Raw genomic sequence first — 16,753 nt, forward strand, 5'->3', positions numbered from 1 at the left:
ATACGTTAAAATATATAACAATGGGAAAAAAAACGGACCGAGAGTTGTATTTTGCATCATTCACCCAGTTTTGAGTACTTTGGTTGTTTCTTCTTCTACTGCTCGTATTTGTAGTAGTAGTAGTAGTAGTAGTAGTATAGTTTATTTTAGCAGTTAACATTGTCACAATCATAGAATCAGACAACCTTTCGCACAAGGCCCCCCCAAAGTCTACGAACGGCCCTGCATGTATATGTTTACTTTGCCGTTTGTGTTGCTTGTTGCTCTAAATGCCGCTCTGAGGAGGTGCTGGCTGTGAACTTGTTGCTATGCCAACTGCCGCTGCTCTATTTGAAGCACGGAGCTTTGTTGGTGCAGTTGAAATGATTTTAAACTTCTCAAAGCGTACGTGGCGCTCGGGCAGACGGGGATTTAGAGGCTGTCTGGGACAAGGAGTGCTGCCTCGAATCGACAACAGCAAACACTAAATAACACAAGTGGGAAGCGGCGGATGCTCTCAGCTCCTTACGTATGCTGCGCTCATGCAGGCAAATGTTAGCTCGCAGCCACTGTGGCCTGTTATAGGGTGACCGCCCGGTTTACTTTAGGCCCGTCCGTGCAAATCAACAGAATGTCACCTCGTAACTCTGTGATTTTTTTAATCAGTAAAATACAGCTTGCTTTAAAACGCTGGTGTTGTTTGAGGCCTTCGATCTCCCAATAGGACATTTTTAATCGATTTATTTATGGCCTTTGTTATGAATGAATCATTCGCATTTAAGCATAAAATATTTCGGGGTTGTGTTTATTTTTTAGAGGTATATTTTAGATGCTTCTTTGTATTTGCTACATTTGAACTGATTTTGGTGGAGAGCTGAGGCCTGTGTGATCATTTCAAACACTTCAAAGACAACAGCAGTCTGATGTATTTTGGAGAATGTCCTTTTCAGTAAGTAAATGTCGACGCTTAACTGTGGGAATAAACAAGTTTGACAGTATAATGGCTTTTGGCTTTACGCCTTTTTCAACCCTGAGCAACGTCTTGCAGGAAAAAGAAAACTGAAAAAGTGTCGGAACCGCTAAAGTAAATGAGTGTGATTAATTTCGATTAATATTCATACTTATGTATAAATATGTAACTAATCGGAATTAACTGAAAATTAGTTCTAGCCATACTTTTTATTAGTGGTGGGACTCAATATATATATATATATTTTTAATCGAGTTAATTACAGGTCTGTAACTAATTAATCACAATTAATCGCATTTAATCAAAAAACAAAAAACAAATTTTTTCCCACCTAAAATACTCAAAAATTGGAAACATGAGTTCAACAACAAATGTATTATTGTTAATCTGTATAGTTATTCAAGTTACAGAGGCAAAGTGCATTTATAGCTATTTAGCTTTTAGGTGTTTTAGGAACTCTGATCACTCATGTAACTTGTAGAGTTCATTAAACTGTAATAATAATGCCACATTTATAGAAAGGTTATAAATAAATAAAGCAAAAGGGCCATAAAACACCGCCTTTAAGTGTTTAACAATTGCTGTGAACAGAAATCAAAGTGTTATTTCTTATCCTGACCAGTGTTCGGGTTATTGTGGCTCAGAGTGCGCTGGCTGGAGCTAACGCTAACTTTAGCATCGAGGACGTCTCTGTGTTTGTCCAACATGTTTTGCTTTGAGATGGTATTTCAGACTTGAGTAACTACGGTGGAAGGAGAACTCTTTTTAACACAACCTGCACACAGCAGTACAGCCGTCTATTGTCCCATCAGGACGTTTTTTAAAACTAAACTGAGTCCCCAACGGGCCGATTGCTGTTGTGGGCGGATGTGCGTCAGATATACGGGCGTACCAGAAACACGCAAATAGAAAGAAATTCTAATTTATATTTTCGTATATGACCCGATTTTTCGGGTCATATACGATTACTTGAGTTAAAAAAATGAATGCGTTAAAATCTTTGTAATGAATTAATCGAAATTCCCACCCCTAATAAATATATAATTAATCGGAATTAATTGAAAAAAGTTCTGGTCACACTTTTTATATAGTTTTAAATATACTGCATTGACCAAAACTATGCGCATGGTCTATCAAGTTACCAGAAACTATTTCTATCTGTTGGGCTGGTGGCACAGGGGCTGAGTAGTTTGCGCTCTTGCATAGGAGGTGCTGGGTGTTCATCTGGATTCATGGCCATTTAATTAGGATATTATGTGAAGTTCTACTGAGCTAAAATGTAGCTCTTTCATCAAAAGCATACCTAGAGTTGAGTAATCTTTGACACTCTCTCAGAAACTTTTCAAAGGGCCCTTGCGCCTGCCTTCGTTAATTCGTACATCTATGGCCTCCCTCATTCCCCCACCATATTGCGTAACCAGGATGTGCTGTTCTTAACCTACCGTCCAGGCTCCCGATCCATAGCTTAGCTCACCTCTCCGCCGCAGTGCGACTGGAGGCAAAAATATCCACCGACAAAACTGTACATGCTGCAGTCCATTCCAACAAGCGTTTTGGAACATACTATGCCGTACCGGGAGCCACGAGAGGGGAATAAGCTGCTTTAGATCAAGGCCAGGACCATAGCACTTACTTAAACTTTTTTACTTGAACTTAATGATTAAAGGCCAGTGCAAAGGAAGACTGTATTGCAGCAGCCAACTCAAATAAACTGCGCTCTGTATGATAAAACAAAATGAAACGCCCGTATGTCATCCCAGCAAAAAACAAACTGGCAACAGAAAGTGTGAAGTGTTCCAAGAGGGAGAGAGTAAATGAAACTCCGCTGGCTGCTGCGAGACGTATAGATTACAAAGTATTTATAGACTTCATTAAGTTTGCTGGTGTTATTAATGGGGTCTGTACCAATTTTGACATGATGTAAGATTTTAGAAACGACGATTTAGGATTGGAATTATACATGGGTCACGGAGTTGCCGCTACAGTCTTGACTTGGTTAAAAAAAAATCATTGAAATAGGTTACTGTTATTTCGAAGTAGTGTGTACAAGGTGCAGACGTGTTACAGGACCCATTCAAGCTAAACCTGTGTTATGTTTTTGACTCACAAAATCTATAAAGAACATATATGTGTAGTTTAGTCCCATTCAAACTTTTACCACGGTCCCACAAACGCAACATTTTATAACAAATGTTTTGTTTTTTTTCATTTACTAAACTCACTGAATATGCCAAACTACAGGGACTATTTTATTGGGTTTTTAGCCGGTCTTACACTGTCTGAAGGTCTCAGAGCGAGTCATTGTCTCGCTGCTATGAGGATCTCCGTCAGGCTCAACGAAACAACATCGGCAACATCGCCAGAATCACAACAGGACTAACCCTGCACTTTTCCGTGGAAGTAAACATCGATCTGCAGCACTCCTGGGCAGGAGTTTTTTCACTTTTACACTGTTTAACCTGAAGCTAGTTAGCTACCTGAAGCTGAACTATTTGAGGAAACAGCTATTACACCTTGGTCCCACGACCTGAAAGTTTTATGTTTGACTTTACTAATCCAGCCAAATATGCTTAAGTGCAGTGAGCATTTTGTGTACGTCTGAAAATAATGAACAGTGCCTTAACCATTTTCAATAGAAATGGAAAGCTCATATTTTATTAACAGTAGGCTAACCTAGCTGCTTACTCTCCTCTACTTCCCATTCATCCAAAGTTTTCTTTTGGCCAAAAGCTTTGAAATTATTCACAAAATCCATCTCATTCGCATTCCCATTCCTGTCAGTCACTATTTGACTCTGTGCATAATGTCAAATCATAACAACGCCGCCCAAGAAGCGACTTCCTGTTTTAATCCAGCACGTCAAAATAAAAGCACACAGCTTGTCTCATTGATTAGTCCAGCACTTGCAACATTACAAGAATATAATTCAATTTCACACATTTTAAGTGCTTTGTCTGTTAATAGTTAGGCAGAAAGAAAAGAAAACTAATGAACTACTGAACTAATGAATAAGATGATGCTTTTATTTTGTTGTGCTGGATCAAAAAAGGAAGTCAAAATGGGAGAATGCTAACATGATGCTACATGTTAGCATCATGCTAATCCTAGCTAGCGCTTTCTATGACTGCCTTTTTTTCACTTCTACAGAACAATCTGCTGTGAGAAAATATCCATATGGACCCGATTTACACCGGACTTTATTTGTATGTGATAAATAAGCACATATTCAACCAAAAGATTCTATTTTCCCCCTCGGCGAGGCCACGCCCCCTTCCATGACGAGATGCCGTCTGTGTCTATACGAAAACAATGCACGCATGTTAGCACCCACCAGCCAATCAGAATCGAGTATTCACCCAGACCATGGTATAAGCTTGATTATTGCGTCTCGGTTTTTCAACACGCAAATTGCCTCCATTACGTACATTGCTTTTCATTCTAAAAGCTGGCAGCTGTTGTTCATAAGTGTTATGATGGCTTGATGGACTTTCTGTTTGGGGCTTGCATGTTTCCCTCCCCGCGTCTGGATGGGCTTTCTCCGGGTGCTCCGGTTTCGCCCATCAACCCAAAACATGCGCAGTAGGTCCACCCTCCCGCCAGAGAGAGAGAAATTGTCCTTATTGACTTTTTGATTCTGTTTGATCATGTTTTATAATGTAGCAATAATAAAAAGAAAGAGACAAGTCAGTTTACAGTAAAGCCACATGAGACATTTTCACGAATAAAGCCATGTGCAATAAAAGTAATGCTTGGATATGAACTCTTTTATTTGGTGAAGTCTTCCACAGCGTGCCTTTAAATACAGCCTGCATTGTTTCACAAATACCCTTAGCTTTTCAATTACATGTGTTAGCTGATACTGTAACCTCTATCTTCCTCTGAACAAACCCATTTCAAACTAACAGTACGCAATGTTCAGTATTCTCTTTTGTGAATCTAAACTTATGCGCGGCATCAAGGGCACCCACTCAGCCCTCTTTTGTTTCCATTCCAGCACCACTCAGGCAAACCTCCGCGCGTTATTGCATCAGATTGCAAATTTACTTCATTCTACCCAGAACACATGCCGCAGCGGCAGTAGTAGAAGCACTCTTCACCACCTTTGATCAGGCTCTAACCTTGTCGTACATAAAAGGCCCCAGGAAAGTGTTGGCGTGCGTGCTAGTCAAATACCCGTACATGAAAGCCCGGGATTGAACATTTAGGTGAAGTGTTACTATTTCATTCTACCCCGAGATAGATAAACAGAAGGAAAAATGGCCTCGCGCGTTTCCTGGCGCCTGGGGGGGAATTGACAAGGTGAGGCGATTGTGGTAGGAAAGAGAGGAAAGATGAAAGAGGAGGTGGGAGATTAGGAAGGATGGATTTTAAGGCTGTACGCGGAATTTGTACTATGCCCTAAAAAAAAAGTTTAGGTATAGTGATATAAAATGTTTCTTTATATAAAGGTATCGAAAGCAGGAACCGATTTTTTATTATTATTATTTAGAGCCAAAAAAATAGAAGTAGTGGTCGTAGGCAGGTGAAAGAGTAGTTATTTTCCCTCTTGACCAGAGGAGAGAATCCCCTGCTCTTTTAGCCAAAGTCTGTCGGTGTGTGAAGGGAAACAATGAATAGTGGAACAGGAAAAAGCCGAGAATTCTTTAATATCAGTGTGTGCATGGATTTGATCAATTAGCAACATTTGCAACACGTTTTTCAACTTGATACTGAGTGTTACATTTTATACACCCTGCTTGGTTCACACTCATGGTACTGACGACGATGGCGTATTGGTCGTCAGTGTTGCCACAGATTGCTTGAAAAAGTAATCTGATTACTGATTTCTGATAACTCCTTTACTGATTACTTAATTTTAAAAGTATTAGTTATATTCATCAGCTGCCGACATCCCCTCCCCGCCTCAAAATGAAAATGACAACCGGTTTTGCCAACACTAGCGTTATTGGATGTGCATTTTAAAGCAGTACTAAGTAAATCTAGCCCCTAGAGGCCATAAACGCCACTGCAGGTGTCGTAGCAAGTTGCGATTTTTTTAACTTATTAATTGTCCGTGAGAGTAAATACTACGCTGACAGAAAAGACAAAGGGAGTGAGGGATATTGTTCAACCAATTAAACAATGGGAATCTTTTTTTTCACTCAAACCTGGCTGTATATACTGTTTAAAGTGGTGCTAGCCCGCAGTTAGCTTTGCCCACTAGCCTGTTAGCTTCTTCTTCGTGATTCTATTTGTGTGTATTGATGACTCTGGTCCAGTGGCAGTCAAGTTTCAATTGTGGTTTTCTGGCCAGAGACACCGGGGGAGATGAAAGACCCCCCAATCATCCCATCAACACTTGTACTACCCCCAGAGGGACTACAGAAAGGATTTATAAGGCAAACAAGTTACTTCAACAATGCTGCCATAGATCATTCCATCATTTCCATCTTTCTTCTCCTCTATTGTTGTTTATGTCATGAGTTTTATTCATGCTGAAAATGTGACTTGTCACATACGTGACACATATGTGAAAATGACAGAATAGTACACACACTCACAGTGATTTAGTAATTTTAATCTGATTACTGGTCTGGACTTTCAGTCTGTCTCCGTGAAGTTTCCCAGTGTTAATTCAGCCAGCTGCTAACAAGCGTCTTAGTACCACTTATCTAGATGTGCTTGTGCCTGAGTTAGTTTAACCAGAGAAACTTATCCTGGATCATCTCAACTAGCTTCATTGCGCTCTGCTGGTGCTCTGGTGAGTGTGATTCAAACTGGTTTGGTTTGGTTACTTCAGATCCAGTTTAGTTCGCTTTAAGTCCTGGTCGGCTTAGTCTTGGCCTCGCCCTATTGTATAGTCCTAGTTCAGTGCTCGTTTTATCCTTGTTTAGCGATTAGCACTGATATCTGGACCTGTGAGCCTCCTGTGATGGATAGAAGAAGACAGGGCTGAATGAAAGTGCGGAGATGAGGAGTCTAAATACAAGCAGACGGAATAATAATGCGCTATAAACAAGGGAATAGAGCAGGCAAGATGTGAGAGACGACAAAGGAGCGAGTGCAGAACAATGAGACTGTGAGAGGAATACAAAACAGTGACGCCCACCAACACACAAACACCATTCCAAAACACCATTTGATTGTACTACAGGACTTTTTTCCTTTTGGCTCACTGCATTTTGATACGATTTTGCGAATGTGTAATGGGATATGGTTGGCACAACAATTTAGATTCGCAATTTATGGTTTGAAATGGAGATTCTGGTCACATTGCCATTTCGAACACGTCCAAACACATCCAGAAGCGCATAAACATTTGAGAGAAGACTGAAACTGCTATGAACTGCTAGTACCAATCCTGTTACAAACACGCTCAGACGGATCATGCGTGAAGCACCTGTTTATGTGTACACAAGCTGAGTGCGGCTCGGCGGGATATTTGTCCAGGGAAAGGGACGGTCCATAGCCATGTGGCGAGTTTCAGCTAACCCGTTTGTCGACGCTAATATACAAATAATCGATTAATGTATTGATGTCTATTGTTTGTATAGACTTACTTAAAGGCACTATACCTGATATTTTTCTAGCACTGAAGCTAAATTAGTTTTGTCCTCCTTTAGTTTACAGGTAGATAAAAAAGCAACTCTTTCGGAACAAGGTAGATTGAAGTGGAAAAAGTGATGTGAACAGTGAAAATGAAACTGATTCAAGGATTTGCGATCTACAGAAGAGACGAGTTTATTCTTCAGACGTAACTAAAGCAGAAAAACCTGTCAGTGACTTTTACTGTCAGTCCAAAAACACACACTGACTTTTTTGTTTTGTTTTTCTACTTCTAAAACCGTCATAGATCCATGAGTAAAACTCATTATAAGCTCATTATAAGGTCAGTAGATTATGGATAGCTGTGATGTCATCGTTTTAGTAAAAGTTGTGTAACAATGGCGCCATGTAAACGGCGTTTTGAGATCTTTCCACTCTGGGACCTAGTTTGGAAAATGTTCCTTTACAGACCCCCAAAACACCGGGCTCGTATGTACAATACACTGGATTGATAAAATATATTTGCGTTTGGTCCTCAGCTTGACTTCGTATGGACAGGGCCTTATTATCCACATTTTAAAGAGATGCACATTTTGTTTGATGGAAACGCAACTAATGACCCTGATAAGTGACACAGTAAGTTGTGAAATGTGTCTATAAGCCCGTCCCTGTGAAGAATTAGGATGCTACAAATATGTTAGGAAACTTAGGAATAAGTTCAGACCACAACTAACATTTTCATTTAGTGGCTTCCTCTTTGATTATTTGTAAGCACACACAAAATAAACAAATCAGGCATATGGCCTTTAAGAGAACCCTTGGAAGAGTAGCCAATAAACACATTTCGCTCTAAAAGTGGATAAAAGAAAATCACTTTACATTATAATGCAGTACCATAAGATTCCAGACAATTACATGCTATGTTTCTATATGTGGTCAGTGCGTTATTGCTCCTGTAGGCTAAACTTATCATAATTGCTAATCATTCATTTGCCTTTTCGGTCATATTGGAGCTAATTTCACCTTCTGGATGAAGGAAACACTCTACAAATTCATCTGATTTGACACAGGCGCAACCCTTGGTAATCATAATTGCCCCCAGGAAACCATAAAATCGAGTTAATAAAATGGATACCAGAGGCATTTGGTTGGACCTATAAGTTAGCATGATGGCTACAAACAAAACGACCTCACTCCTTTGTTGGCTTGTAGCTAAGCCAATGGAGCTTGGGATTGTGTCGCTTTAAACAACTTTAAATTATATCAAACAAATGGAGATTTCCAAATGTAAAAAACAAAAAAATACATGAGTTATTGTTCACATAAAAGCATTTGGACACTAAGAGAACCCTTAGCCGGGTCGATTAAAAAGTTGCGACCAGGCTATCGGGGCTGTTCCACAGATCTTTTCTCTACTATTTTTTTTTCTTTTCACTTTCAGTTAAAAGTGTTTTGGCTAATGTTTATCTGTGGAAGTTGTTGCAATGCTCAAGGAAAATGCTGGATCTTTATGCTAACGCTAACTATCAGACACTTTTAACCTGATTACTAGGTATACAGAAACAGAGCTAGCGGTGTTGCAAATGACAAGAAATATCCTACAGCTAATCCTCCAAGTTCCATCTCATGACTTGCGGATCAGAAGGTTGTGACAAAAAAATGCTTTCCCAGAAATCAAGGTGTCAAACGAGCAGTTTTGTAAAAACATATTGCTCGGTCACTATTCACCTTGGAGTTCGAGAGAGTTCATAAGATGTTCATTGGCAGTTTGATGCAGTAAGTGTCAGAAACTTTGGACGGTGTTTTGATTGGCCCGAGAGGATTTGTCCGGAGTGGAAATTGTTGAGAGGAGAAGCAATTTCCGAGTTATCCCACCTCACCGTGTCAAGAGGTTGCGTTCACTTGATGGCAAGACAGCCTAGAGGTCTTACAGATGGACAGGCTGGAGAGGTAGGATTTACGGCCAATATTCTTTGTTATTGCTGGGGCTGTGACACGGCAAAGACTGGCATAAAAGGTCTTCCCTATAAACACAAACCTCAGTGTAATTATTTTTCTCGCTTTAGTATCAAAGAGCATAGCAAATCTGGGCATGGAGTGTTGCGACATAATGCTAGTATTGGCTAAACTTCTTGTGCTTATAACCATTTCCTGTCCATGATGTATTTCTATTCATATGGGGAGTTAGCGGTGTCACGCAACAATACAACATTACAACAGGAACCTCATTGATACGTCATTGTTTGTAAATGTGTGGGGTTTTTTTTGTCTTGGAGCTAAAAGCTAATGCTAATTGGATGCTAATAAATGTTAAAAGAGTGGCCCAAATTGCTTGAAAAATAATCAACTTGGCTTTTATTTAAATTATGTTTCAGGTTTTAAAGCCACCCCATGTAGAACAGGGGTGTTGAAGGGTCGTGGGCCGAAATTCTGTTGCCTCATAAATAACGGCTTAAACTTATTGCGCTTCATCAGACTGTGTCACATGTTTCTCAAAGTGCTACATGACGTCATAACTTATTCACTCCACTTTCGATGGCAGCAAGATACTATTGTAGCCACAGCCGTCCTGGGGCAGACTGACCATTTACGACATGGCTACAAAATGCTGTTTATATCTTGATCTCACATTTGTCAGTTCCCTCTGCTGGACACGTGTGGAGTTCTTTCCTTTTAAAAAAAAAAAGTATGCTGCCCCCTAGTGATTGGAGTGAGCAAACTGGTTATTTCTTTAAAAATCCATAACTCCGCACAGTAATTGGCTAGAGACTAACTTTTTTTTTTTACATGCTCAGGAATTCATGCTCCTCAAATGGCCACATTCAATCATCTCACGGGCCGCATGTATCCAGCGCGTCTTCATGGTGATGTGATTAAAGTCAGCAGAAATTTAGATTTAAACAGGTTAGGTTCACATGCAGATCCATTCTTTGATTGCCCACTGCAGTAATAGCATTTTCTATGTCAAGCTGGTCATTAGGAGCATGTTTTGTACTGCTGGCAGCAGTATTGTCCAAAATGTTGTGCAGTGTCCCTTTTAGTCTACATTTAATTGAGGACAGGAAGCACGGCCAGAAAAGAAGTATATGGAATTCATAAATATGCCACCGTGCCCACTTTTGCATCTTTTTGCCACGGTTCGACACTTCCGTTGTTTCGACACTTCCGTGGTCCCGGTAGAGCGCGAAGTCCGTTCACTGATTGGAGATCGAGGGAAATCGTTTGCCGCTAAAAGCTGAACACTGCACTGTCTGGAAGTCCAATGGAATCTAATAGCCCACGAGTGAAGGGACGGGCACAATGGCAGCACCAACGGGAACTTTTAGGTCATATATGAAGTACAACCTTTGGATTTGGAGAATGCGGTACTCTTTCGGGCCGATTGGGAGGTCCCTAGTACTTTGACATGGAAGGAAATTGGCCCACGACATACTGAACCTACCTGCTTCAGCTTTAAAGTACTGAATCATATTTTTGGCAACTGGTTTTTGACATGGACAAAAGTTGATGTTACTTGGAAAGATTTTAACAGCCAAATATTAGTATTCACAAGTTCTTAAGTATAATCACTCGGCCGCCTGGGGTAGAAATTTGTTTTTGTTGGATTACCGTGCCAATCAATGTCCTATCTGTTCGGTTCAGTCATAGATCTGTTGCTAGCACGTTGAATTTACGCTTCAACTTTATTTTCCTTTGGTCCCAGCCTGTCAAAAGAATTCTCCAGAAATTCACAGTGAAAAACGGTTTCACAGAAATACTAATCTCGGCGTCTTATTAACGAAAAAGGTTCAGTCTTGTTCAGCGCTGTGGGTCCTATCAGAGTGTATGATAAATTACATGTTGTATTTTCCGCGCTTGAGCACATTTTGCTGCGGGCACAAGTTTTTAAATGGATGCCCGTGTACTTTGACTGACAACGTAATTACAGGCAGCCAACCTTTTCCCGCAGTCTGCTAGTCTTGCCTTCTCCCCAATAAACCGGCAGTTGCTATTTATTTATACAAGGCTTTGTTGTTTTTTTGTTTTACCAAAAGTGTTAGCCCCCTTTCCACATCGCCACACATCTCCCAAATGCATCCACAACATTGTTACCGCGCAATATTCCGAAGATTTGATTCCTTGGTCGGGAAAATGCGCATTTAAATTGAACAAATTCAGGCACATGGATTGGTTTTATTCAGGGAGACGGACCGAGAAAAACAAGGATTGAATAGCTTAATTTCTTGAACTCAGATCCCATGAAATATTGATAATAGTTTAAATATTGTAATATCGTTATCAACAATTTCGTCAAACCATTTCAACACATTTTTTTCCAGCAAACTTTACCAGGCAAAAAGGAAACAAAATGAGGAAAATCACGACTGAAACTGAACTTTTGCACTTTTATAAGTTACCATATGTTTGTGGCAGCCTTCCAATGAAGTATAAGAAAAAGGCTTTAACAAAATACAGCTAAGTTTAAAAGCATATTTGTTTATAATGTAAAAAGCCACAACTTATGTGAATAACGTTGGCAAGTTCTATCACCAAAGCATGTTGTACATGGTAATCGCAATTCTAATTTGAATTGTGGCAATTAGTAAATTGAAAAAGCTTCAATTATTTTGGTAATGTAATGTTGGCTTACACTGATATTGCCCTTTAGCAAGCTAGTTAGTGGACAAGCTTCGACAAATAAGTTTGTATTATAGTTGGAAGGTTTGAAATACTAATTGCAGTTTCGAAATGGCAATTTAAGCAAAAAAAAAAAAAAGGTTTTTATAAATGTACAGAAAACTTTCCATCATGACCACGAAATAACTAAACATAACCTACAGGCAACGTTCCCATTACTTGGAAAAAACGTACCCAAAATGTTCTAAAAATCTAAAATTGTTACCTGGGTCAGAACTTGAGTGACAAAAAATGCAATTGTCTTTTTCAAAAGCATCCAGCTTTTATCTTCTATCCTATTGTTTTAAAAAATAAATCTTAAAAGAAACATATCACTATTAGTAGAGTATTTATCAACAAAAAGTCTAATCCAACCTTGCCCCTAATGATATGAAACTTTTTTCATAGCTCTGAACCAAGTAACAGGTTTGTTCTTCAGCGTTCATATATATGAATGACCTTAAATTTGACCTCACATATGTAGGAATGTGAGCCTGAACGGTTGTCTAAACACAGTGTTTCACTGGCACTGGTCCAACCAGGATTGAGACAACTGTGATAGGCTCCAGAAAACTTTGACCAGAGCAAACATACATCCTAGAATTTTACATAAAACCCATGGACTTATTTTCGTAGCCTGTGGTAGAAGTTTATAGGAGCCTTCCAAGGTGCAGCTTTTGCTACAAAAGTCAAGCGAACACAGGCTTTTAGACAGTTTATAGCCCCAAAAGTTGGCTTCACCTGGACATGTAGAGCACAACGTTTTTGTGTGTGTCATATTTCATTTTTTAAATGTTCAGTTTGATTGGTTGTAAAACACATTTCAGTTCACTTGGAAATGTAAGCACATACCCGTGGATCCTGTTTGTGAAGTTGCGAGAGTTAAATTGCATAATTTAAAGGTCTGATTGATCTGGAATCCAATAGCTATGTGTTACGAGAGGTTAGGGTTCAATACGGTCTTTGCTTACGGTCTTTTTCCATTTGATTTCAATTACCGGCATGTGTTATTAGGTCACAGGGGCTCGATGAGAAGGAGCAGCGGCTTTAGTCCGAGCTTCTTCCAGGCGACTGAGCACCTCACCACATCTCTAAGTGCGCGTCCAGCCACCCTGCAGAGGAAACCCAAACCGTCCACTTGTATCAGCAGTCTTGTCACTTCGATCCTGACCCAAACTCACTTGAGACATTCCCAGTAGAGAACCTTGACCCAAATAAACATACTTTCTTCAACATAGAGCCCTTGAAATGATGGCTAAACTTATTTTCTATGAGGTTCAAAGTACAGCCTTCGCTTTATTACCAGCAAACAGAGCAGGCTTTTAAATTCTCGGAAAATGTTCGATCAACGTTTGAATGTGCGGAGCGTATTTGCCGAACTCCTGTCAAAGTCACAAAAGGACACATTTACCGACAGAAGAAAAATGTCATAAAGCCTCGGTTTTATCTCAAGTCTGAGAAGTGGGATTGAAAGTGGTTGCGAAGACTTAGAACACTCACAGTGGCAGCTTCTTAACTTCATGTTTGTTTCTCTAAAATCTCCCATTTCGTTTGAGACACGTGAAATGCTTGCTTTCGTTTACAGGGTGAAATGTTTTGGCTGTAAGGCTTTTTAGGTCGGCACAGTAGCGCAGCGGTTAGCGCCTCCACTTCACAGCTAGAAGGTCCTGGATTCGATTCCCACCTGGACGTGACAATATTTTTCCTAGGATAGTTGGCAGATCAACCAGTCACAAGTCATGAGAGTGAAACGTCATACATATATCGACCAATCAGCCTAACCCTGACCCTGCCCTAGCCACTAACCTTAAGGATAGTGGGCTGGTGCCTAATCTTAATACGTCTCTGATTGGATGATGAATGTCCACCATTTACCAAGTATCCTAGGAAAAATATTTTAGCCACCTGGACAGGGCCTTTCTGTGTGGAGTTTGCATGTTCTCCCCGTGTCTGCGTAGGTTTCCTCCTTCCTCCTTCCCCTACCACTAAAAACATGTGCAATAGGTGATCCTCCAGCCAGGTGATTCTGACCATCAGCCTGGCTCCACATCATGGAGATGGGTCCCTGGGCGCGACGCTGCCGTCGACCACTGCTCCTTACGGGTTGCCCCAGTGGCATCGATGGATGGGTTAAATACAGAGGACAAATTTCCCTATGGGGACAATAAAGTATAAAACTCAAACGGGCCCCTCTTTTGAGTCGTGGGTGAAATGTTCCGGCCTTGAAAGTGGACCAGAACGCACTCTTCGACGCAAGTGATCAATGTTGTCACGTGTGCAAGACGGCGAACGCGAGAACGGCGACAGTCTGAGGTGCTAAAACTCAACGGCCCCCTCTTTGATTCGCGGTGACAGTGTGAACTTGTCCCCCCTCAAGAGTCTTTGAAATCTCCCAATCCGCCACACTCTCCCTCTATCTCACTCAGTCTCTCACTCCCCCCCGTCTTAACCGAACCAACACGTGCGTCTGCAAAGTGAAATGTCCTAAAATATTCATCCTCCTCGACCGGCGTTTTTCAAAACCAGCAAAAAACACACACACGCACACACGCTTCCGTTTTCCCGCTAGAGACTTAAAAAGCGCATGTATCCCAGACCGCGAAGTGACAGGACAAGGCGGCGGCTGCATTAATATCGTAGACAGACAATGGAAAACACTGGTGTAATGAGATTCAAAGCGAGAGTGGGGTGGAAGGGGGGGGTAGAAAAGAGGGTGACGGGACAGTCAACAAACAATGGAATCCGTAGAGGGCCGGGCTGCAAACAGACAGGCTGCAAGGGAGAAGACAGGAGGACATTTCTAATCTTTTATTTAGTTAGTTAAGGCGCCGTCTGTACTGTCCGCCCACACGAACCTTATCGGGGAGGAGATGTGATGCGCGACTTCGGAGATGTTCTGTCACAGAGCAGTCCAAGAAGTTTTGACGTGTGGTTTACTTTTGCTCAGAGAGACGGTATAGAAACAGAACTCAGAGCAGGTTGGGTTTTGCGGTTTGACGGCGCGCTGTGTCCCTGCTGGGATCTCATTTCGGGGGCCGGGAGTTGTATGGTTTGGGCAGTCGGGGGATTTAGCTCACCTGCGTCGGACGATCTGAGATTGCATTGGCTGAGGACGAGCCAACTGTCAGCGGACTGTTACATCAATAATATATGCCAGACATGAATGGGCGTTTTACTTTACCTGGACTTTTCCGCGAAAAAAAAACAGGACTCGCATGCGGCGCTTGCCTCGGCTAAACACACGCCGTCTGCTCCGGAAACTGCTTCGACAAAACTTTGCTCATAGCTACGATTCTCTCTTTGAACTATGCACATTTTTTCTTCCCCATCCAATTATCTTCTGAAATTGTAAAATGTGCACCGGGCATGAGCTTGGTCTTACTATTATATATATATATTATTGGTCTCCACGAAACCTTCTCCGTCCACCTCCTGACTCTCAATAGGATAGGCAAATTTTCAGACAAGACTGCGATTGCAAGCATAGATTTACGATTTACAATTCAAAGTGGACACGTGCATAATTGTGGCTTACGAACCTGCTTTTGGTTTGCTTTCAGCCATGATATTTAATGTTTAAGACCCTAGGTCAGGATAAATCCAGCCTGCTGCAAGAGATAATCAGTTGCTGACGTAGGCTCTTGAGGCGAGAGACGAAACACCGAGAAACTATTTTATTTTTCAAACAAATCGAAGCTGAATGAAGTGGAGTAAGGAAAGGTAGTTTGTACGTACTAAATACTGATCTGCAAATGAGCAGAAAATGAACAGATTGATATTTATATACATTTACAAGCTTTTTATGCTGGTTCTTGGAAAGGTATGGCAACTTATTTTATTCTGCGCATTTCGTACACAAGGCAACTCAATGCGCCTAGGGTTGCAATGTTTTGGTATTGATCGTTGCCTTAGTGGAGGCCTGCTTTCAAGTGCCTTAAGTCTCTACTTTTGCTTGTTTCTCTTACAAACTTTCCTTCCTTGGCCTTTTCCTTGACCTTCAGAGTCCAGTCCAGAGTTTGTCCCCTCGCAGTAACAGTAGCAGTGTCCTCCGTCGTTGTGGACCCCAGTGGACGGCATCATCCGCAGGTGTGAATGGACTGCAGACCTGTCGGAGTCTGCCACTGACCTGCATTATTCATAACAGTGTGTCCCGACAGGCCGGGGCTAATGTCATCTGCTGCCACGTAATAGGACATTTCTTCACCTTTATTCCCTCTACGAGATTGGATTGTCTTTTTCAGTGTCATAGGGCATTGTCAACATCGCTTTTTTCAGAACCCTCCAGACATCTCTTTCGGTGCCTTTTCATGATAAGCAGCCATGGAGCGACAATGGCTCATGGGTTAGGATGAACCAAACTTTTTCCAAAAAAATGTCTGATGTTGATTAAGTATTGGTGGGATAGAATTGATTGTTAAATAAAAACTTTGGAGATATCAATTTGAAACTTTTTGTGTAGATAGAAATATTGTGTATTGCTGCCATTTTATATTTTCATATAAAAACTACACTTTTTAAGCATAAGGAATGAAATCTAAATAATGCATAGACCCATGTTTTAATGTATGGTTTTATTTTGTTAAAATATTAGTTACCAAGATTTCTTTTCAGAGGGGATTTTGG

The 16,753-nt window shown here is 40.9% G+C and overlaps 1 protein-coding gene across 1 annotated transcript in view; it reads left to right on the forward strand.

Moving 5' to 3' along the window:
* cdh5 (cadherin 5) overlaps window positions 1-16,753 on the forward strand; it is a gene marked incomplete at its 5' end in the record, with an annotated part of 106,027 nt that overhangs the window by 51,915 nt on the left and 37,359 nt on the right. The window lies entirely within an intron of this gene.

The sequence above is a fragment of the Gobius niger genome (genome assembly GCF_951799975.1).
Source record: "Gobius niger genome assembly, chromosome: 7".
Taxonomy (NCBI): Eukaryota; Metazoa; Chordata; class Actinopteri; order Gobiiformes; family Gobiidae; genus Gobius; species Gobius niger.